This window comes from Girardinichthys multiradiatus, chromosome 19, assembly GCF_021462225.1.
Source record: "Girardinichthys multiradiatus isolate DD_20200921_A chromosome 19, DD_fGirMul_XY1, whole genome shotgun sequence".
Taxonomy (NCBI): domain Eukaryota; kingdom Metazoa; phylum Chordata; class Actinopteri; order Cyprinodontiformes; family Goodeidae; genus Girardinichthys; species Girardinichthys multiradiatus.
The window spans coordinates 34,782,777-34,806,925 of record NC_061811.1 but is presented as its reverse complement, the minus strand read 5'-3'; positions in this window follow the sequence as shown (position 1 = coordinate 34,806,925).

Sequence of the window (24,149 nt, the reverse complement as noted above, 5' to 3'; positions counted from 1 at the left end):
AGTACTTTCTGAAAAGAATCGACTTACCTAGATTGTACCTAAGTATTACCAACCTCTTTTCTAACTTGCTCAGAAAAGGTTTTCCAGCTGAATCAAAACATTGCTGCAATTAATACTTTAAATTTCATCCACTGTTTTGTGGCTGGCTTTTGCACTAAAGTGATGACTGAAATAGGCATAAATAGCAGAACAGAAGTTAGTCCACGAAATGTACTTAACCTACCTAACATTTTAGGTAAGTTAAGTGATCAGTGGTTAGTAATGTGAAGTAGCAGTTGGTTTCTAACTTGTTCCTTAGCCTTTTCATGGAACTAACTGCTATTTCACCATAACCTAATGATCACTAAAATTGGTTATGAACCATTAATAAACCATAAATTCCTCCTTACTCAAACATATGAAAATGTTTTTGTGTCCCCCTAAAGTGAAGTCACACATCTAAATTTGTTGTCAACCATTAACTAACCAGTGCTCCATTATTACATCATTACACCTAACATTAGAGGTCACAATTAGGTAATAATGAAGTAATGGTTACATAACAGTTAACAACAGGTTTTAATGATCTTTAAATTGTGGCAACCCTGACTGCCAGTTTGACCCTGACTAATTTTATACTTGGTTCATGAGCAGGTAACTATTAACCGAACAAGTAGACGTCATTCATCATTGGATAATATAAGTTAACAGTTTTAGTTACCTCTTTCAGGAGTAGACAGCCGTATACTAATAGTTTTCAGCATAGTTGCACTGAACTACCGAAAATTATTAGTTTTATCATTAGGTTAGTGCACCGGAGGCACAGTTGTTTACACTGTTGGCTTGCATCAAGAAGAAACTAGGCAGGGGTCTTTCTGCAAGGGGTTTTCTCCCTATGCATGTGTGGGCTCTCTCCTGGTTCTTCCTCCCACAGTTAAATATGCATGTTAGACTGGTTAAGTGTTGTCACCCAAAAAGGTAGAGCGGTGACAGTGACATGAGAATAAAAAAACAGCAAATTAAAAATATGTTTTACATTATGGAGGATTGGAATTGACATTATCCATCTGTCTCTATGTTTTCTTTTTACAGTAATGTTGAGGATAATCAGGAAAGGAGGTCTGGGTGTCAGCTTAGAAAGGTTTGAGAAAAAAACTGAATTGAAATAAATTGCTGCAATGGATGATGGATAGATATAACAATTGCAGAAATTTAAAGAAGACATCATTCATTTAAAGAAGAAACCAGAAATATCTCCTTCAAAATCTTGATTGCATCAGCTATTCATCACATACAGAGCTGACCTGCTGATTTGTTTTCTCCTCCTCTCTAAGTCTTAGTACCAATGTGTCAGTCAGTCATTTTCTACTGCTTATTCCATAGGGGGTCGTGGGGGAGCTGGTGCCTATCTCCAGCAGTCTATGGGCGAGAGGCAGGGATGGACTGGCAACAGACAAACAACCACGCACACACCCATTCATACACCTAAGGGCAATTTAGAGTTACCAATTAACCTAACAGGCATGTCTTTGGACTGTGGGAGGAAGCCAGAGTACCTGGTGAGAACCCACGCATGCACGGGGAGAACATACAAACTCCATGCAGAAAGACCCCAGGCTGGGAATTGAACCCAGGACCTTCTTGCTGCAAGGCAACAGTGCTACCAACTGCACCACCATGCAGCCCTCTATTACTTTAGTTTATTAACCTATATTACTTTAGTTGCCTTTTACCATGCCACAGTGATTTATCTGTCATGGCAGGCAGTGTATTCTCACAGAAAACAATCCACGAGTGATGGTAATTAGCCAGGCAGGTTCTTGCTCTCGGTGGAAGACACACGCGTTCTCTCTCCCTCCCTGCTGATCCCTGCTTCTGCTTTTGTCTGTATTTTTCTCAGAGCCTCGCATTGCATATCCTCCAAACTTGTAAATTATGGATTTGATCAGCTGGTCTCTCAATGTAATTGATCAAATGTTTTCGACGAGAAGACAGGGTAAAGGAGACCCTCTTGTCTAGACGGGACGTTCTTCTCTGGATACACAATGGATTCTTGTCAGCAGAGGAAGATAGTGCGCGTGACTACGATGTCGGTCGAGGACATAGAAGATGTGTACATATTTGGACTTTTGATAACAGGATTTCTGCTTTTTGGAGTTGGTGGTTACCTGGCTTATCGAGTGAGTCGCAAAACGTGGGTGTTCAAAGCATTCCAAAGCTGCCTGCGATGATGGATGGAGTCTGTAGAGCGATCAATTCTCAGACTGAAATGTTAAGAGAGCAGAATCGCAATCTGGACACAATTCTTGAACAGAATTGCAGCATGGCAGTGGTTGGACTCAGAGCTTAAAGGATATAATCTTGGAGAAGTTGTATGCTCGAGATCTGCGGAAAATACCAGAAATTTGGCTATTTGGATTCGCACTTGAGACGCACCAGTAAAACTCTTAAGGTAGTTGGAAATTCACAACTCCCTGAACCACAACATTTATTGTTTTTCTAAATCCGGCGGCCCAACGTGGCCTTGACAACTTCTGCTAACTGGCTATCGATAAAATATCTCCTGGATGTTATATAAACACGAAGCTCTCCCCCAGCACTCCCCTACCAGCTGTGTGCTGATAGGACTATGTGGCCAATTGATAAAACTTCCACCTCTCTTCTCAAGGACAATGGCGCTTCTATCAGTGTTGACAGTCTAATTCTTGCAAACACACTCAGACTTATATATTCACACCCTCAAGATTCCACCGTACCCTTGCTGAATCTTTACTTATGTGTGCGTTGCTTACCCCTGCTGAGGTTTTTGTACTATTTCAGACTGTATTTGAAAATTTTGCTACAGCTGTTTTTACACCAATGACCAGAGATTTTTAGATTTCTTAGAAGGATTCATAGAGTTTTAGATTTCTTAGAAGGATTGTATTACAACAATTTCATACCAGTGAAAGCCAAACATTATTAGTATTGGACCTACCAGTGACCCAGCTTCTCTACTTAGACCTCAGTGAGTGCCCATGACTGTTACTATTTCAATGATGGGACCACAGCTGCCTCATACCAGAGACCTCAAGGATTAATATAATCATTTTTCTTCTAGCACCGGATGAATTCTTTACAACACAGAGAACTTAATTAGCTAATTATCTCTATTAGAAAGATTGGATTAGAACCAGCTCTTACCAGTAAACTCCCAAGGATTATTTATGTCATTTGATTTGTTTTTCTGTGTTAGATTTTCTGTATCATTGTAATGTTTTTCCTAGTGTACAGCACTTTGAGTGCCTTGTTGCTCAAAAGCTCTATATAAATAAACTTGACTTGACTATAGCTTCTAAAATGTTGTAGTTTGTGCTTTGATCTGCATGAACTCATGGCATTATAAAGATTTAATTTTTGTGCATACATCCTTAAGTGCTTATCTCTGGATTTGATATTCCAAGAGTAAATCATATGGGTGGCATTAGCATTTGGTTTTCATCATGCAGATCATTGTGGTCTTCTAAACTCATAGTAAAAATCTGTGTTCTAAATAAATATGATTTTTAACTATAGAATTTATTGCAATGCACCCATGATGATACCTTGGCCTCTGCTGTTAACTTTAGGCTTTTGATAAATGCATGATTAATGATGAAAGCCAGCAGAACTCCTATTAACAAGCTGGTTGGTAGACGCTCACTCTGCCTCCTCAGTTGCAGAGATAGACCATTATGCTTTAGCTACACATAATCAATCAAATATTCATTGAGGAATAAATTACATAACATCGCATGCCTGTCTACCTAAAACAAAACAGTCTTTTTTTAGAAAGGTATTTTACTAAATATGGATATACTTACTCTAACATGAAAATACATGTTAGGTGTACAAATGTTTCAAATTCTTTTACCAATAAAATATGAAAAATGTGGCACTGCTTTATTTTCAGCCTCCCTGAGTTGATAACTTGTTGAACCACCTTTTGCTTCAATTACAGCTCCAGATCTTTTAGGGTGTGTCTTGACCAAGTCTGCACATTTAGAGAAATAACTTCTGCGCCATCATTGGCAAAACAGTTCATTACAACAGCATTATACTCCCACTACCATGGGTCACAATGGAGATGTGCAGAGGGTGAAGAGCAGTGTTTGTTTTATTTCCATTAACCTTTCTTACATTATTCATATAGGGTAAAGTAACTTCGATTACATTTTCCTGCATGATTGTCTAGTATTTAGCTCTGCCATCTTTCCATCCAAGAGTGAAACAATAAACTAGGCAGGCTGGACTCAAATACACAATTCAGAGTCAACAGGGTTTATTTCACGAACCAAAGGATGTACTCAGGCTGCCAGTCAGGAAAGGGAGAAGTATCCAAATACTTTGGCAGTCAGAGTCAAAAAGCACAAGGGGGTCAAAAATACCAGACAAAAGCCTAAACAATTGGCTGGAATGCTTGGTGGTAGAGACAAAGACAAGCTGGCATGGAGTGAAGGGAACACAGTGAATAACAACACACAAGAGGTGGGAGTGAGTGTGAGAAGGTGTGTTCAATCAGGCAGGCTGGGGAAGGTTAGACAGCAGAGTTGGGGGAGATTAAGGCTCATATGTAACAAAGAGTGGAATCCCTACAGTATCAAGGAGTTTTTTTCCATTTTTTTTGAGTAGTATTAGTTTTTTTGCAAAACATAGCAATTTTTGTGTTGGCCTAAAATGTTTAATTTCAGTCTCATTTAACCAGAGCACCCCTTTCCACATGTTGCTGTGTGCCCTGCCTAACTTCTGGCAAACTTAATGTAAGACTTATTCTGGCTTTCAGTCAACAATGGTTTTCTTCTTGGCACTTTCCCATGAAGGCCAGATCTGTGTAGTGCACACCTACTAACTGTCTTGTCGACAGTTTATTCCACCTGTGCTGTGGATCTCTGTGGCTCCTCCAGAGCTATCATGGGCCCTGCTTCCCTGGTTAATGCTGTCCTCAGCTGGCCATGTCTTAATAGGTTTGCAGAGGTGCCATATTATTTCCATATTCAGATGATGGAGTGAACAGTGCTGTGTGAGATGCTCAGAACGTGGAATGTGTAATAAAGCTGCTACTTATTAGGTGGCATCTGAAGGCAATTGGTTGCACAGTTTTTATTTAGGGGTATTGGAGGCTGAATTCCTTTTTAGATTTTTATTTGTAAAATTGTTTTAAATTGTGCATCATTTACTTCCATGTCACAGTTATGCACTACTTTGTGTTTGTCTATCACATAAAATCACAATAAATTCATTTGTGGTTGTAACATGACAAAATGTGCAAAGGTTCAAGGAACATGAATATTTTAGCACAGTTTGTCAAATATCTGCTCATTTTGTTTTCATGTCACCTGTGCATCGGTAACATACAGACACAAACATGAGCACATGAACAATTGATAAAGAATCAATTACTGTCCACCTTACAGAGCAATTTTCTTCTCTACCAATAGTTTAGACATATAATCAAAGTCAAAAGCTGCCTATTAGTTTTCTTCTGCTCAGTCTCATCCTGTTTAAGTGCTCGCTCAGCACAAAAAGAGACCCTGAAAATGGTTCACACCATCACACTTTTAGTCTTTTTCCCCACCGTAAGAAAGAATCCCCCAGGGAATTCATTAGTCAAGCCACAGGCCCCTGTCACTCCATCTTTTTCTCCATCCTCCCCTCTCCTCATCGCGTAATTGCAGGGTTCCACAATTGGCTCCACTTTGAGTCAATATTGTGAAATGTTTTTCACAAGAACTGTCAGCGTTATTGATTTGTGTTGTGACAGTTGACAGCACTCATAATGCCATTAAAGTCACAATTTACTGAAAAAAATGTAGAGAAGGCAGGGTGCTGAGAATAATGGGATGTTCCCAAGCTGTTGTTTGTTGTTTTTCTCTTAAGAGAACATGATACTTGTGTAAAATATGTGTTATTCAGCAAAATGAGAAAAGATTTCTGTAGAACATCTTGACACAATGCTGTCATCTCATCACAATAGAGTTTTCCTTGATAGGAATATCCTGAAGAAGTTTTCGTTACATTTTAATGAAGCTTGATAAAAACAAGCTGCAAAGAACGTATGAGTTGTCTTTGTTACATAGTTTATTACAACATCAACTCTTTTCTAGGAGGTCCAACAACTGTGCATAGCCACTTGGTCACTGTTTGGTTTTCTCTTTTACATTTTTTTTAAAAGGTTTTTATTGAAAATTCTAAAATATGGTTTTTAAGTGTGCATGAATGCATATTGTAAAAACTGCAGTTAATCTCAAATGTATTCATACCCCTTGCAGATTTAGATTTAACATGATTACCATGCATCATTCCACTAAGATGATGTTTCTGATAGGAAATGAGACCGGCATCTTTCAAAAGGTGGGGAATACATTTTGAAAAAAATATATATTTAATTTAATCATTCATTAATCATTCATACTTACAAACGGTTTTACTATGAACACTACAATATTTTTAAATCTTATACTGCATTGCTTTTATTAGCTGTTTAAAAACCCTTTTTATTTACAATTTAAACAAATTGCCTACACACATTTTCTGTTGTTTGTCAATTAGGATAACCAAAACTGGCTATTTTTGCTTAGAGCCATAATAGTGTGGAGGAGAACACTTTTGAAAATTGTTTTGTTTGTCCATAGTATTGGGTGTTTTCGTGCATGGAATACAAATTCAGTAAAGTTATAAAAAAGCTGTAGCTTTCATTAACTATGGATACACTCTTCTTTCCGATAGAAAGTACTCCTGGCCCTGTGTTTTTTCCTCTTTTCTGTCCTCTCAACCTCCAGCTGGGCAAGAGAGATGGCCATTAAAAGTGATTTCTTTCCTCTGTTGCCACATGCTTGCTAAGAAGGGGGTACTCGTACTCGTCGTCTTCTGCTTTATCCGGGACCGGGTCGCGGGGGCAGCAGACTCAGCAGAGACGCCCAGACATCCCTCTCCCCAGACACCTCCTCCAGCTCCTCCAGGGGGGAGCCCAAGGCGTTCCCAGGCCAGCCGAGAGACACAGTCCCTCCAACGTGTCCTGGGCCGTCCCCTGGGCCTCCCTCCGGTGGGACGTGCCTGGAACACCTCCTGAGGAAGGCCTCCAGGAGGCATCTGGTATAGATGCCCGAGCCACCTCAACTGGCTCCTCTCGATGTGGAGAAGTAGCGGCTCTACTCCGAGCCCCTCCCGGATGGCCGAGCTCCTCACCCTATCTCTAAGCGTGTGCCCGGCCACCCTACGGAGGAAGCTCATTTCAGCCCCTTGTATCCGGGATCTCGTTCTTTCGGTCATGACCCAAAGTTCATGGCCATAGGTGAGGGTAGGAACATAGACCGACCGGTAAATCGAGAGCTCCGCTTTTTGGCTCAGCTCTCTCTTCACCACAACGGACAGCGCCCCCATTACTGTGGCAGCCGCACCGATCCGTCTGTCGATCTCCCGCTCCATTCTTCCCTCAATCGTGAACAAGACCCCGAGATACTTAAACTCCTCCACTTGAGGCAGGAACTCCCCTCCAACCAGAAGAGGACAAGCCACCCTTTTCCGGTCGAGAACCATGGCCTCGGACTTGGAGGAGCTGATCTTCATCCCAGCCACTTCACACTCGGCTGCAAACCGCCCCGGTGCATGCTGTAGGTCTTGGCTAGAGGGGGCCAGCAGGACCACGTCATCTGCAAAAAGAAGAGACGAAATCCTGTGGTCCCCAAACCAGACCCCCTCCGGCCCTTGGCTGCGCCTAGAAATCCTGTCCATAAAAGTTATGAACAGGACCGGTGACAAAGGGCAGCCCTGCTGGAGTCCAACATGCACCGGGAACAGGTCCGACTTAGTGCCGGCAATGCGAACCAAACTCCTGTTCCGCTTGTACAGAGATCGGATGGCCCCTAGTAAAGGGCCCCCGATTCCATACTCCTGGAGCACCCCCCACAGGGCATCACGAGGGACACAGTTGAATGCTTTCTCCAGGTCCACAAAACACATGTGGACCGGTTGGGCAAACTCCCATGAACCCTCGAGTACCCTGTAGAGGGTATAGAGCTGGTCCAGTGTTCCACGGCAGGGACGAAAACCACACTGCTCCCCCTGATGCCGGGGTTCGACTATTGGCCGGACTCTCCTCTCCAATACCCTGGCATAGGCCTTACCAGGGAGGCTGAGGAGTGTGATCCCCTGTAGTTGGAACACACCCTCCGTTCACCCTTCTTATGTAGGGGGACCACCACCCCAGACTGCCAATCCAAAGGCACTGTCCCCGTCCGCCACGCAATGTTGAAGAGGCGTGTCAACCATGACAGCCCCACAATATCCAAAGACTTGAGGTATTCAGGGCGGATCTCATCCAACCCCGAAGCCCTGCCACCGCGGAGCTTTTTAACCACCTCGGTGACTTCAGCGTGGGTGATGAAAGAGTCCAACCCCAAGTCCCCACCCTCTGTTTCCACCAGGGAATGCGTGATGGCAGGATTGAGGAGATCCTCGAAGTATTCCTTCCACCGGCCGATAATGTCCCCAGTCGAGCTCAGCAGGTCCCCACCCCCACTGTAAACAGTGTTGGCGAAGCACTGCTTACCCCTCCTGTGGCGCCGGACGGTTTGCCAAAATCGCTTCGGGGCCAACCGGTAGTCCTTCTCCATGGCCTCACTGAACTCCTCCCAGGTCCGTGTTTTTGCCTCTGCCACCACCCGTGCCGCGGCACGCTTGGCCCCACGGTACCCGTCAGCCGCCTCAGGAATCCCACAAGCCAACCACAGCCGATAGGACTCCTTCTTCAGCTTGACAGCGTCCCTTACTGCCGGTGTCCACCACCGGGTTCGGGGATTGCCGCCGCGACAGGAACCGCAGACCTTACGGCCGCAGCTACGGGCAGCAGCATCGACAATAGATGCGGAGAACATGGTATACTCGGACTCTATGTCTCCAACATCCCTCGGAATCTGGTCAAAGCTCTCCCGGAGGTGAGCGTTGAATACATCCCAGGCCAAGGGGTCCGCCAGACATTCCCAGCAGACCCTCACTATGCGCTTGGGCCTGCCAAGTCTGTCCAGCTTTCTCCTCCCCCAGCAGATCCAACTCACCACCAGGTGGTGATCAGTGGACAGCTCAGCCCCTCTCTTCACCCGAGTGTCCAAAACATGCGGCCGAAGGTCTGATGATACGACAACAAAGACGATCATTGACCTCCTGCCTAGGGTATCCTGGTGCCAAGTGCACTGATGGACACCCTTATGTTTGAACATGGTGTTCATTATGGACAATCCGTGACTAGCACAGAAGTCCAATAACAAAACACCGCTCGGATTCAGATCGGGGAGGCCATTCCTCCCGATCACGCCTCTCCAGGTGTCACTGTCGTTTCCCAAGTGGGCGTTGAAGTCCCCCAGCAGAATGATGGAGTCCCCAGGAGGGGCACTATCCAGCACCCCCGACACGCCGGGTACTCCGCACTACCACTCGGCCCGTAGGCTGAAATGATAGTCAGAGACCTCTCCCCAACCCGAAGGTGCAGGGATGCGACCCTCTCATCCACTGGGGTAAACCCCAACACGAGACGGTTGAGCTGGGGGGTGACAAGCAAACCCACCCCATCCCACCGCCTCTCCCCTCGGGCCACTCCAGAGTAGAAGAGAGTCCAGCCCCTCTCGAGGAGATGGGTTCCAGAGCCCACGCTGTGCATGGAGGCGAGCCCGACTATTTCTAGTCGATATCTCTCGACCTCCCGCACAAGTTCAGGCTCCTTGCCCCCCAGCGAGGTGACATTCCACATCCCTAGAGCCAGCCTAAGCATCCGGGGATCGGGCCGCCGAGGTCTCCACCTTCGTCCGCCGCCCAATCCTTTTTGCACCGGTCCCTCACGGTTCCCCCTGCAGGTGGTGGGCCCACTGGGGGATGGTCTTGCGTCTCTCGTTTGGGCTTGGCCCGGCCGGGTCCCGCAAGGAGCAACCCAGCCACCAGGCGCTCTCCGACGAGTCCCGACCCCAGGCCTGGCTCCAGGGTGGGACCCCGGCTCCGCCGTACCGGGCGACGTCACGTGCCTTGATTTTGTAGTCGTCATGAGGTTCTTGAACCGCTCTTTGTCTGACCCGTCACCTAGAGCCTGTTTGCCATGGGAGACCCTGCCAGTGGCATTTAAGCCCCAAACAACATAGCCTCTAGGACCATTCGAGCACTCAAACCCCTCCACCATGTTAAGGTGGCGGTTCTAAGAAGGGGGTATTGGTTCAAAATTAATGTGTTCCTGCAACGGGTGGGGCTTAGACAGCTTTTTAACATTTGGCGTTTTATGACCAACTAAATCTGTATTATAATTTGGCTAAATCTGACAGTGTGTAATTTAACCTGAAACTGACTATATATAAGTAACTTGAACTGAATTTACAGTTGTTCATGTAAAGCATGAGTAACTGCAAAAGTTCTCCACTCTGGGTTTGCTCTTTTTTGTCCTTACTTTTGTTTTATCAATGCAGACCCAGATATGGGATTTCTCAGGTATTATTCTTTCTGTAGGTCATATTCAGTTTGTGATGTTTATTTGAGCCTTATGAATGCAGAGCCACAGCTTCAGAACTTTCTTCCAAACAAAAGGCAAAGTTTCTGCTACCATGCTTCCTGATAATTTATTTTGTTTAGTGAAAAAACCAAAAACCCTGATTTAAATACTATAACCTGGCTTACATGTTCAAGCTTCAATTGGTCCTCAATGTGAAAGTGACACGTTGGCCATGACTGAACCAGCTCATGCTTGTGTTTGGCTTCTCTCACTCTGATAAAATCTAATGCAACCCATTCCAATCAGAAGTCACAGAATTGATAAGTACGGTGTTGCACCAAATAGAACTTTAGGAGATATCGCGGGAAATATTTGAAAAAATGATGTAGCAAAAAATTATTAATGAACTCATAAAAGAGATCATATGAACTAAACTGACCTTAGATAAAAACCCCTCAAACCAATTAACAGTGCCAACAGAACCCAGCTGAACAATGAAACAAGCCACATATAGGGGTATATATAATGGCTAATCAGACCATTGTACCCCCATAAATACCTGATTGCTTTGATCATTCACTAAACACAAAATAACCACTAACTGCAAAAGAAACAATCACCATAGTTAAGTTTGTTAATGAACTAACCACAACAATGAAAACAAATTGAAAAATCAAAATAGTTAACTGAAAATGCTAAATGTTTAATGGAAAAACAAAAGCAATGTAAAATAAAGAATATCAATTTCCCTGTCTTCGGCAGAAATTGTGGCACAGTCCCATTAGCCCTCCCTGTACTTGGGGGAACTGAGCCCTGGCTGCCATCTTTTGTTTTGCCAAGCTTCTGGTGACCAAGGAAGGGAAGTAACCCTCAGAACCTGTAAAAAAAATAAAAAATAAAGATTTATAACAAATCATAGATGAGAAATGAGTTGATGGAATTACATACGTAACTAAATGTGCATACTCACAAATAGAACAAATGCATTTAAAACACGTTACACCTAAGTTGTTATAAAACCACATCCCATTGAACAACTTATAAGGGACTGTTCAATTATTAACTAAAATTGGAAATATCATGGCAAAAATACATACCTATCTATTGAGAAATGGTCATGACAGACTGGGCAAGAGAAGCAGCACAAATCTGACGGGTGTGGAACTGTGGCAAGAAAAAAAGCCTTTAAAAGTATTTTTCACATTATTTCTCATAACAAGTCATAAATGGGACACAAACATTTGGTCAGATGAGACCTACAACTATATTTTTTGCATTTATGAAAAAATGCTACACATGAAAGACAATGATGGTAGTAGCATCATGTTTCTTTAGCAGAAACATGGAAGCTGGTTTACAGGAAGATTATTACAGAGAAATTAATGGATTCAAATGTACTAGATTAAAGCATATCCATGTATTAGACTGGCTCAGTTAAAGTCCACACATAAACCCAATTGAAACTTTGTAACAAGATTTGAAAATAGGATGTCACATTAAATTCATTGAAGTTCCTGTGATGAAACAAATTATAGCGTTATGAATACTTTTACAAGGCACTGTGGTTGTTATACCAATACCCATAAAACATGGGTTATTGTAGTGTTGAATTCATTTTTGACTCTTTAATTAAAAAATATTTTGAAGATTATTGTCATATTCTCTAAGCCATTTTGAAGTGTGGTACCCTGTTCATTTTTTATTTATGAAGGGTTTTTTGACATTAGTGCTCACTTTATATTTCCACATTGTTTTCATGCAGAAGCTAAAAAGCAAACCATTCATAGACAAAGCATTTTTTTCTCTCTCTCTTCCCTGTTCTTTGATTTGAGAGAAATAAAAGTGCATTCTTGTTTTGTTTGGCCCAGCACAGTGTTGGGATGTGAATCATCAGCCAGCAAGACATCAAATGTGAGGCATCATTTTACAGCCTGCCACAGAGGACAACACAAGTGCCTTCTAGAAAAACGATGACCCCTGTCCTGTTTGACTTCCTAGTCTCCCAGGGCTGAAAAATAGGAGCGTATCTGTAGCAATGGTGGGGAGAAAATGATTGTTTTCTCAGATGTTCAGCGGCCCCACCATTCCCCATGTTGATGGTGACAAAGCTATTCTGGAATAGGCTGTGGCTCCACTTGGCAGGCCTCAAAGGCGTCAGCGCCGTTCCTCTTGGGACGTCCTGGCACCACGTCCCAACCCACAACACTGCTGAAGCCCTAATTAAAACCATATTGCTCCTCGCAAAGCTACATCCCCCTGCTGCACAAACACATGCATGCATTCCCACTAAAACAAAATATCTAATGCTGTTTGCAAATAATTCTTCATTAAGGCATTTGCTTTATTCTATTAGCAGCGCCAGATGGGTGGAGTTTTTAGCAGATTTTGTCAGAGAATTTGTCAGCCTTTGCAAATGGGACTGAACAAAGTTTCAAACACTCTTATGTGGTTGCTGAATAACGTGTTGGCACTGATACTGTTGTCATAAGCAGTAGCAGCCTCCCATTTGGCTGTAAAGTAGGTGAAATCAAACTACTATTTGAAAGATTTTGCATTCAGTCATGGCCCAGGTCTGACTCAGAGTCCACACACAGAGTGAACTTTTCACTCTACAGACACTCAGAGACATGTGGATATGAGCCACTGCTATGACTGCACATTAAACATTTTACATTTAAACGTTTTCTGCTCCGCTGCACGGCGCTTCTCCCAGCTTTTCCAGTTATTTGCTGAAATGTCATCAAACACAGACTTTGTTAGGATGACAAAATGATGATGTTGGAGTTCAATGGATGTTGAACAAAAACTATTTGCAAGTCTGTGGTTGTTTTAGCCAATGTAGGCGCCAGTTGGGCTTAAAAAAGTTAAAAGCTGAGCTACAGCTATTCTACAAAATGATACATTATCCTCAATAACAGCTAAGGGTTTGAGACAACACTGCAGCCTTCACTCTGACTGACTGCTTTCTGGGCAATTCTTTAAATTGTTCTGATCTACCAGTAGCCCTATTAATTCCAAAGGAGATATATAAATCATTTCCTGTTATTAGGTTTGTATTCTTGTTTTTTACAGATAAAGGTCTTCTCATACTTTAATGCTTCACTGCCATGAGCTGACATCCCATCAATCCAAAGCTTACAAAAGCCAGGAAGTTAGATACCCAGAACATTCTGGCACAGACTGAAGGTATCACTGAGAGTTTAAACCACACATGAGCTTCATGAGGCTGGATTTAGCAGACGGTGGGCAACACAGACAAAGAAAAAACCTTTTTCCCATTCTCGACATCATCGTTTTTCACATTTGATTAACCTTTAAAAGTCCCAATCTTTTACAGAGATGCTGTTCTATAGCGTGCCATGTTCCATGTTCGTCTTCTGAAGTTTATAGTTTTGGGGAAAACATAGACTCACAGAACTACTGGCCTATGTTTTTACAGAGAACATGCGAAAGTTTTCAGAGATTTCACATTAAAGGGAGAGTAACTCATTTTTGAAGGGAGGCTCTGTTAAAAGGTTATGAGTAGTTAAAATCATACATGTTAATTACTGTCTTGGCATCTTCATTTAGTATAAATGTAGATTAGTTTGAGGAGGGGTAAGTTAACAACTAATGTAAATAGTAAATGGACTGAATTTATGTTGCACGTTTCTAGTCATACCGACCACTCAAAGTGCTTTATAGTAGAGCCACAGTCACCCAGTTACACTCACTAACACTCGGTATGCAACGTGGTATTAAATGCCTTGCAATAGGTACATCAACATCTGAGAGGCAGCTGGAATGGATCCACAACGTTCGGACGGTAAGATGAGTAACCTATGCTTTGCGCCACAGTCTCCAAAGGTGACTTTTAATAACCCAAGTCACATCTCAAAAACTTATGAACACGGTTTTTTAAACCTTTAAATCATCATCAAATTTCCATTGGGCAGTTACTTACACAGAAATGTTCCAAATGGGAAAGTTGGTAATAGAGGGCGGAAAGCCATCCATGATCTTCCTGTGTGAATCACAAGCTGAAAATAGAACATGTAACGTGTTTCCACTCGGAGAAGCTGTCTAATAAAAAGGCAAGCTAGTGTAAAAAATGTATTTAATAGTTTCAACATAAACCACAATACTATTCATTTTCACACTACTAAACTTTTAAATAAGTTATTCTGTCTTAAAATGCTTTACATGTTCTGTTCAATTCTAAACAATCTCCACAATGATACTTGTAAACTTAACCACCAGTTGGTACCTCACTTCCTGCATGAAGGTTTTTCTTTTAGGGCTTAGCTTTGTTGTCTCAGATCTCAAAAACATCATAGCAGTTTATGCTAACTTTTAAACCATCATCATGTGAGCATTGGGTGGTTATTTATGGAAAGATGGACACAGCAAAGCGGTAAGCTTCAAACAACGCTTATATGACAACAAACTTTATTTTAGACATTAATTTTTTGTGTGCTGAAATGATGTCCTGGCCATTATATTGATAGCATTAGCATTGTGTCTTCTGCTTTTGTTAGTGCTGTGTGCTGTTTTTAGCTCCTTGAGGAGAGAACCATACTGCGTGTTTTGAATGGTATTATTACATAAACAGTTTTGCATTTGTTTTGCGGTTTTTGTCTTGTTTCTGTGCCACTAGATAATTATATCTCTGTAATTAAACTACAAAAACGGACATACAGGGTGGAGCACTCTTTGATCTGGAGGAGGGCGGGGTGTGAAGTACGGTATTAGCATTTAAAGAGATGGCACCAAAATGAGTTGCTCTCAGACGTACCTCAGAACAGGCGTAAAAGAGGAGCCTGTGGAGCTACAATAACAAGGAGTTCAGACCAAAGCATTGTATTTCCACTTTATATAGACCACAACTGATGGTTTAAGTGTGAAAAGTCGGGATTTAAAAAGCATATGTCCCCTTTAATTAATTCTACAGCATGCATCCAACCTGTGCATTGTGAAAAAGAGTCCCATTGTTCTTAATTCTTTAGGCACTCCAAGGGAACTGCAGACTTGCTTCAGCATGGCAACAACACAGCTGCTGTTGGCTCTCCTTACTGCTCTTACTACTGCGTACCCTGACATTGAGTCCCCTAGCACCAGGAGGTACTTTTCACCTTTCTTCCCTGTTATCCCCATGGGGCCTGCAACATCCAAGATGACTGATCCCCAGGGTTAGGTGCTTTTGATGGTTAAACCATCCATCCTCTGCCCTCGGCGCCCTGCTTTGTACCGTAGCTTGCACCGGATGTGTTTCCAAGGGATTCAGAACTCCTGCTCTTCCACTTCTATACAGGTGGGTAGCACACCTACATGTTCTAATGTACGCCAATGTACTACCACATCCATGTACTCTTCTGGGACCGCCTGTCCTTGTGGCATTCTGTGGCATCCCAACAAAGACAACTTTTTTCAGAATCAGAATAAGAATCAGCTTTATTGCCAAGTTTGTACAGACAAACAAGCAATTTGACTCTGGTACACTCTGGTACACTCTCAATAATAAAGAATATATTTTTTAAATGTACATATATACACAATTGACTTCACAATGGAATATAACGTGAGATCAGTCCAAGTATGCATATATTGTTCAGGAACTCTGACTGTTAAATGTTCATCAGAGAAACAATGTGGGGGAAGAAACTGTCTCTGTGGTGACTTTTTTTTAGCAGACAGTGCTCTGTAGCGCCGACCTGAAGGTAAAAGCCAGTTTGTGTGCAGGGTGTGTGGGGTCTGTAGAGATTTTAGCTGCCTTTCTCCTGACCCTAGACCTGTATAAGTCCTGGTTAGAGTTAAGGTCAGCCCTAATGATTCTCTCTCCACTTCGAACTCTAGAACCATTCTCAACTCAGCGAACCTTTCCACCAGTTCCAGCGGTCCTTCATCTTTCTCCATTGCTATGTTTTGTCATCTCGAGTTGTCTGTCTCCAAAGCTTTCTCGAGGTACCTTCGAGTCGTGGTGGGTTCAGACTGTTTGGCTACTAGCTTTACTGTCTGGGTCTGGTCAGTCTACCCTCAATAAAGCCTTTTCTTCACCTGCACGCTGTGTGGTTATTGCGAGGGTTGTGACTGACTGCCCTATATCTCTTGTCAGGGTCCCTATTCGGGCGCCACCTTTCATTGTCCAACGAGTTAACCCCTCCCTCCTACTTCCCCTTCTGAGAGGATTGCTCAACCCAGCTCTCCATCCAACAGGTCCGGACCTCCCTAAACCTAGAAGGTCTTTCTAATCAAGTTTACTGTTTACTGTTGGGAAATGACACGCCTAACCTCTAACCTCTAAATATTCTTGTATATATTTTTTCCACCTGCATAGTCCTTTTTTTTTAAATAATTTATAACTTTTTTAACTTTTTAATATTTATTTTCTTTAATTTGCACTACTTGCCTGCACTGTTTTGTTCTCTTTTTGGAAATTTTGTTGCACCCATTTGGAGCAATGACAAATAAAGAATTCTGATTCTGATAACAGCCTACATCCAGAAGTCTCACTCTTCTTCAACTGGTGGTTTGGACAACCAAGTAGCCCACAGCAGTCATCCAACAGTCACTACTGTTAACGGGTGCTCATTCCCTGATTTTACAACTTGCTCTTGGTATATGGGTTAGGTTCATTTTAGCGACTCAGTACGAGCCCCAAGGGCGATGTTTTAACAAGTTCGGGGGTAAGGCAACCTATAAAAACCTCCTAGAATTATTTAGAACCAGGCAACAAGGCATTTAATCACCAATGCAAAACCAAAAATAAAGTGACTCAAATAATTGACTGTCCACAATTTATCTAAAATTTTATATCCTTTCTTTAATTAGTAGCACTTTTGCAGGGCTCAGTAACACCACTTAAAGTGAACGACTGAGACACAAGATCACTGTGGTGTTCCCTGCGCCAATTACTGGTGGGGTATTTGAAGCTGGCTCTCAATTTATAAAATTGGCCGAGAGACGTCTCTTATCTCTTGAACACTTGTAAGTTAAAGTACCACTGTATTTCAAAATGCCAAATTTAAGAGTTTTAACTTTTATCTATAATCTTCCCTTAGAAATGCCATCTTGAAATCTGAATGATGTCTAACCAGGGGTCCTACTGGCAAAAGTCTTTCAACAAATGGCTCCTTATTATGCCAACATGCATTGTTGAAAATCACTGCATTTCTTTATGATAATCTATCTATTTCAATTGTTGCCTTTTTGTTGTAACATTGCCAGATTCGTTTTCAACACTACATCAGCTGTGAAGAATTTCCACTAGGAAACAACAAAACATGCCTCTTGTCTGAACATCTGTCAGGAATGCATTTCATTTGGCATGCACAGATCTTGTTTAGTTGCATTTAAATCTCACAGTGATTAAATCATATTCCACTAGTCTGATCATGGTCTGTCTTACAATGAAAAACACATGTGAAGTTCGTGAAATGTCGCTGTGGAGTATTTTGAAAATAAGTTTTATTTAAATACCTTAACTTATTTAGGACTAAAGGAAGCATCTTATATTAGGTTTTAAATCAGAAAAAGATGCAGCATGCAAAATTTTAAAGTATGGGCATTTGTGGCACATCTACAACAGGTTTTTATAAACACTCACCAGCTTTTTTGGTACAACTTTCCAGAACCAGATTAGGCATTCAGAGATTATTCTGCATACCTTGGTTTTACCAAGAGGTTATTTAAACTGTTGCCTTTCTGTCACTTTGAATCAGTCTGTCCAATCTCCTCTGATCTCTGACAACAACAACAAACCAATGCACAACTGCTACTGCCAAGATGGCGCCGACGATGGCAGCCTCGGAGCTTCGCTCTCTCTTTGTTTTTGTATTTTGTGTGTTTTTATGTTTTTCGAGCCACAGTTCTGTGGTCTCGGGCCACAATCCTGTGGTCTCATTCAGTAGAGAGGAACTTCTCAACATCAGAGAGTCCTCTCTTGGTTTTTTTTCACCATCTTTCATTGATCCGAGGTTCACTGAGCTCCTGGCAAGCGGAGCTGCGGCTCTATATGGGATTCTGCGCCGAAAACGGCGGAGGGGAAAGCGTGCTGGCGCGCTGGTAAAGCTCCGCAAAAGAGGACTTCGCACACCACTGCCTTCAATCCAGCAAATGTTCGCTCTCTCAACAACAAGATGGACGAGCTGCTTCTTCTCACTGGTAAAAACACGGACCTCCGCGGATCAGCGGTTCTCTGCTTCACCGAGACATGGCTGAGTGAAAACATCCCGGACCGCGCATTGCTGTTGCTGGACTTCCAGCTGCTCAGAGCGGATCACAGCGCGGAGCTATCGGGGAAGAAGCGAGGTGGCGGAATCTGCTTTTATATAAATGAAAGTTGGTGCAGAGACATAAAAGTGCTGGGAAAAACATGTAGCCCGGATCTTGAGTCATTTTCCATAATCTGTAAACCGTTTTGTTCACCGAGAGAGTTTTCCTCATTTATAATAATCGGCTCATATTTTCCACCGCATGGCTGCACTTCTGCCGCGGAAAAACATCTTGCTAAGCTGATTACAGACGTGGAGAAAAAATACACAGACTCTTTCATCATAATACTGGGAGATTTTAACAGCGCAAACCTCTCAAATGAACTCCCCAAATACAGACAGCATATTAAGTGTCCCACCAGAGACAAAAACACACTGGACCATTGTTACACAGCTTTAAAGGACTCATATCATGCTGTTACCAGGGCTGCTCTGGGTTTTTCGGATCATTATCTAATCCACCTCATCCCGACTTACAGACAGAGACTAAGAGCTTCCAAACCCAAGGTTCACACTGTTAAGAAGTGGACTGAGGAATCAAAGCAGATGCTACAGGCCTGCATTGAATGCAGAGACTGGACTGTTTTTGAAACCTCAGCCACTGACTTAAACCAACTAACTGATGTGGTGACATCATACATCAATTTCTGTGAGGACATGTGTGTGCAGACCAAGACCTTCTGCACCTTTGGGAACAATAAGCCATGGTTTACTCCACAACTCAGGAATCTGCGCATGGAAAAGGAAGAAGCTCACAGCAGTGGAGATTGGGAGCGGTACAGGCAGGCCAGGAACAGACTAACAAAAGAGATCAAAGCAGCTAAGAGAAGCTATAGCGAGAAGCTTAAGAACAGCCTTTCTACTGGTAACACTTCAGCTGTATGGACCGGTCTGAGAAACCTGACTGCCTACAAGAGCCCCCCCACCCATCCTGAACAGAGTCGTCTCCTGGCCAACTGTCTGAATGGCTTCTACTGCAGACATGACAAGAAGCCATTCACACCTCAAATCATCCCCTCCACATCCCATTCAGGAACAAGTTCTTCCCACAAAGCTTCCAACCCTCTACCTTCAGATCCTCTGCCTGCACTAAAGATCTCAGAGGAAGAGGTAAACAGGCTCTTTCAGCGCATGAAAACAAAGAAAGCTGGAGGACCTGATAACGTCTCCCCATCATGTCTGAAAGCCTGCGCACATCAACTTGCTCCGATCCTCACAAGGATCTTCAACAAGTCACTGGAGAAATGTGAGGTCCCCTCCTGCCTCAAACGATCCACCATCATCCTGGTGCCCAAGAAACCCACCATCCTAGGATTAAATGACTACAGGCCTGTAGCCCTGACGTTTGTGGTCATGAAATCCTTTGAGCGGCTGGTGTTGAAGCACCTGAAAGACATCACAGGCCCCCTGCTGGACTCCCTGCAATTTGCTTACCGAGCGAACAGGTCAGCAGATGATGCTGTTAACTTAGGTCTACACTTCATCCTGCGACACCTCGACCACCCAGGGTTGTACGCCAGGATCCTGTTTGTAGACTTCAGCTCGGCCTTCAACACTATCATACCAGACATCCTCCACCAGAAGCTCACACAGCTCAACGTCCCAGCCTCCACCTGTCAGTGGATCAACAGCTTCCTGACAGACCGACAGCAGCAGGTGAGACTGGGGAGCATCTTCTCCCGATCCAGATCAATAAGTACTGGTGCCCCCCAGGGGTGTGTTCTATCCCCACTCCTCTTCTCTCTGTACACAAATGACTGCACCTCATCAGACTCGTCCGTGAAACTCCTTAAGTTTGCAGACGACACCACTGTCATTGGACTGATCCAGGACGGTGATGAGTCTGCATACAGACAGCAGGTGGATCGGCTGGTACACTGGTGCGGCCAGAACTACCTTGAACTGAACCCACTGAAGACTGTGGAAATGGTGGTGGACTTTCGGAGAACACCACCCCCATACACCCCCCTCACCATCCTCAACAACACTGTATCGGCCGTGGACCACTTCAGGTTCTTAGGAACCACCATCTTTGAGGACCTGTGATGGTCTTCACACATAGACACTGTTCGAAAGAAGGCCCAGCAGAGACTGTAATTCCTGAAGCAACTCAAGAAGTTCAACCTTCCACAGGAGCTGCTGGTGATCTTCTACACTGCCATCATTCAGTCTGTCCTGTCTTCATCCATCTCAGTGTGGTTTGGCTCATCCACAAAACAGGACAGGTCCAGACTGCAACGAATAATCAGGTCTGCAGAGAGAATAATCAGGGCTGACCTTCCCTCCATCCAGGACTTATACAGGTCTAGGGTCAAGAAAAGAGCTGCCAAAATCTCTGCAGACCCCACACACCCTGCACATAAACTGTTTAGAGTTTTACCTTCAGGCCGCTGCTACAGAGCACTGTTTACTAAAACCAGCCGCCACAGAGACAGTTTCTTCCCCCAGGCTGTTTCTCTGATGAACATTCAATAGAGTACAGAACAACAGCATACAGATGTTGCAAATGCACCTTTTCTATTAGATATGTGTAAATTGTACATTGTAAATTGTAAATTTGTATATTCTGTAATGCAGAATATTGCATTGTACATTGTATATTGTACATTGTAAATTGTAAATTTGTATATTCTGTAATGCAAAAACAGAACAAAAGAGCAAAGTGTACCGGAGTCAAATTCCTTGTTTTTATGCACGAACGTGGCAATAAAGCTGATTCTGATTCTGATTAACTATCTTTGTAACTGAGCAGCAATTGAACAGGTGTACCTAATAAAATGGCTAGTGAGTGTAATAAATTAGAGATAACACAATACAAAAACACCTTAACTCAATTGGGTTAGCTTAAGCCTAAATGCTAATGGTAAATAAAAAAATATTTTTAGTTTAAAAGAATCACATCCTGTGAGCAAAAGCTGACAAATGATTCATAAGGCACTTTTACTACTCTTGTCATTCTTGACAAGTTTTTCCCAGTTGAGTTGATTTGTTGGAAATAATTAAGGTGAAGCAGCTTGTTAACTGTTACAGAAATTTGTGGCCTGCCACTTTTGCAGACCAATCTGCAACATTTGTGACCAGGAATGCCAGGAACGCAGGTATTTTATTATTTTACTGGAACCAATCATTTAAACTGCACTTGATTCATACATCTAAAAAGAAAGATGTAATGAGCGAAAGATCCTAGGTGCATCTTGGATCTATTAGTTGACCTTAGATAACACAGATGAGCAAGGAGGGACTCCACTCTTGGACTGATCAGATCACTTAAATATCTTGTTTAAACTCCTTTGAGTTTGTTGTCAGTGGTTCTTTCAAGTTCAGAGCTGGCACCATAAACCTTCACCAAGTCTTTCAAATACAGCATACCTGCCATTGTTGAACTTAGATTTCCTATAGTACATCCATTTCTTTCCATAGTCTGCTCTAACTTACTCCATGGAGGTGACATGGAAATGATGAAGAGCAGGGATGTGTGTGGCTAAAGCATCACAGGGAAAATCCAGGGTCCTGCCTCTGTGTGTGAAGCATATGGAGGGCACATGGCATATTACTCTCCACTTCTCTATACATCTCTCTCTCTCCTACTGTCAGTGGTTTGGGTTGGAGAGCTCGGCTCTGATGATGGTCCAAAACAATCTTTATCTTCCCTCCAGACATTAGTTATGAGGATTAGTTGTTTCCTGTTTGCAGTGCTGGCCCATCACAAGCATCCTTAAAAGGTATCGTCCATTATTATACTAGATTTTTTTCCTCTGTCTTTTCATCTACAAACACGGATGTACTGTAGCCATTTAGTTTTCTGAAACTCACACTGGTGGTTTTGATGGGATTGGCTTAATGGTAAAGCTGCAGGACGAAGGGAATCATAAAAGAGCTGACACAAGAAACATCAAAACACGGTTTGGTAACCACATTTTTGAAACACTATATCAAAATAGATACAGTATGTGTAAGGCTGCTGGTTAGACTTCCATTCAACTCACTGACTGAGCACTTCCACAAAAAGTGCGTCCTAACCACATTAGGCCTTTTTTTGTTGCAAAGACTTTCAGCCATTACCCAGCCTTTTGAAAGCCCTCCTCATTTCCATAAAATTTTATTTGAGTAATTTCACTTTCTCGGGTCTTCACTTTCATGGAGAAAATATTCTGGTCTGATGTAGGACTTTCCAGATTACCCCAGGATTGTAAGAGGGCGGGGTTATGTGCAGCAAGATATTGTAACCCATAATTCTTGTCTCTCACCAGTACAGAAGGCTGTGGGTTCAGGCGGGTTACAATAGAATTATAAAGGATGAACGTTTAGTTAGTTTTCCTAGCTAATATAACCACAACACAGGACGGACTTGACGAAGAGTCAAGTCCGTCCACAATGCATTGCACCACCAGCAAATTGGTCATTTATACTTGTCACGCTTTGCCATTTTAGAGTTGTGTTTTTATTTTTGTTCTCTTTTGATTAGTGTTCCCCGGGTTTTGTCATTTTGTATTGTTTCTGTCCTCGTGTTTGTTATTTCTCCCTCAGCAGCCAGTCTCGTTTAGTGTAATCAGTCACCTTCTCTCAGTTCCCCTGCAACCCGGTTCCACACCTGTTTCATGTTTCATCTGATTACCTGTCACCTATTTTCATTGGTTCTCACTCCTTTCTCCCTCAGTATATATGTTTGGTTATTTTCATTGTAAACTCGCTTGGTCCTCCTGTTACTTCCATGCTGATCCCTGTTCCTTGTCATTTTGGAAACCTGTGTAAGTTTATCTTTTCGTTATTAAAGCCCCAAGATTCTCATATCCACTATGCTGCTGCCAAGTGTTTTTCTGCACTCCGGTTCCGTTCAACAACACATTATGACAATACTCTTAATTTGTCACAAAAAGTAGTTTTAGGATGTTTCTTAGCAAGAAAGCAGACCTCAACATTTCATCTGTGCAGTCAGTTCATTAAGAATTAGCCTACATTGAAATGCGCCCCAGAGTTTTCAGAGCAGCAGAACTCCGCTGACAGGCGACTCTGGCTGCTAAACTAAACTAAGCCAAGCTAATCTAAGCTCAGCTAATCTACACTAAACTAAGTTAAACTCAGTTAAGCGGGCTGTCGGTGTGTGTGTTCCAGTGTAATCGCAGCTTGACCTCGGCAAGTCAGTTGGTCATTCTCCACTAACTGCATCAGTGTTTATTAGTTATCGTGCACTAGTAACAACTCTAGCCAAAAGCAGGTTGGTAAAAAATTAAACGTAAAATTATTATTTAAGCTTTTCCTTCTTATGGATCCAATGAAAACCCAATCCAAAATTCAATCCATCAACCTTTATTTATAAACACCACCAATACTACAAATTACCAAGAAATAAACAACAGCTAAATACAATAAAACAGTAAGTAATAAGGAATAATGGAAGGAATTAAATAAATGTAAAACTCTAAAGCTGGTCATTTATT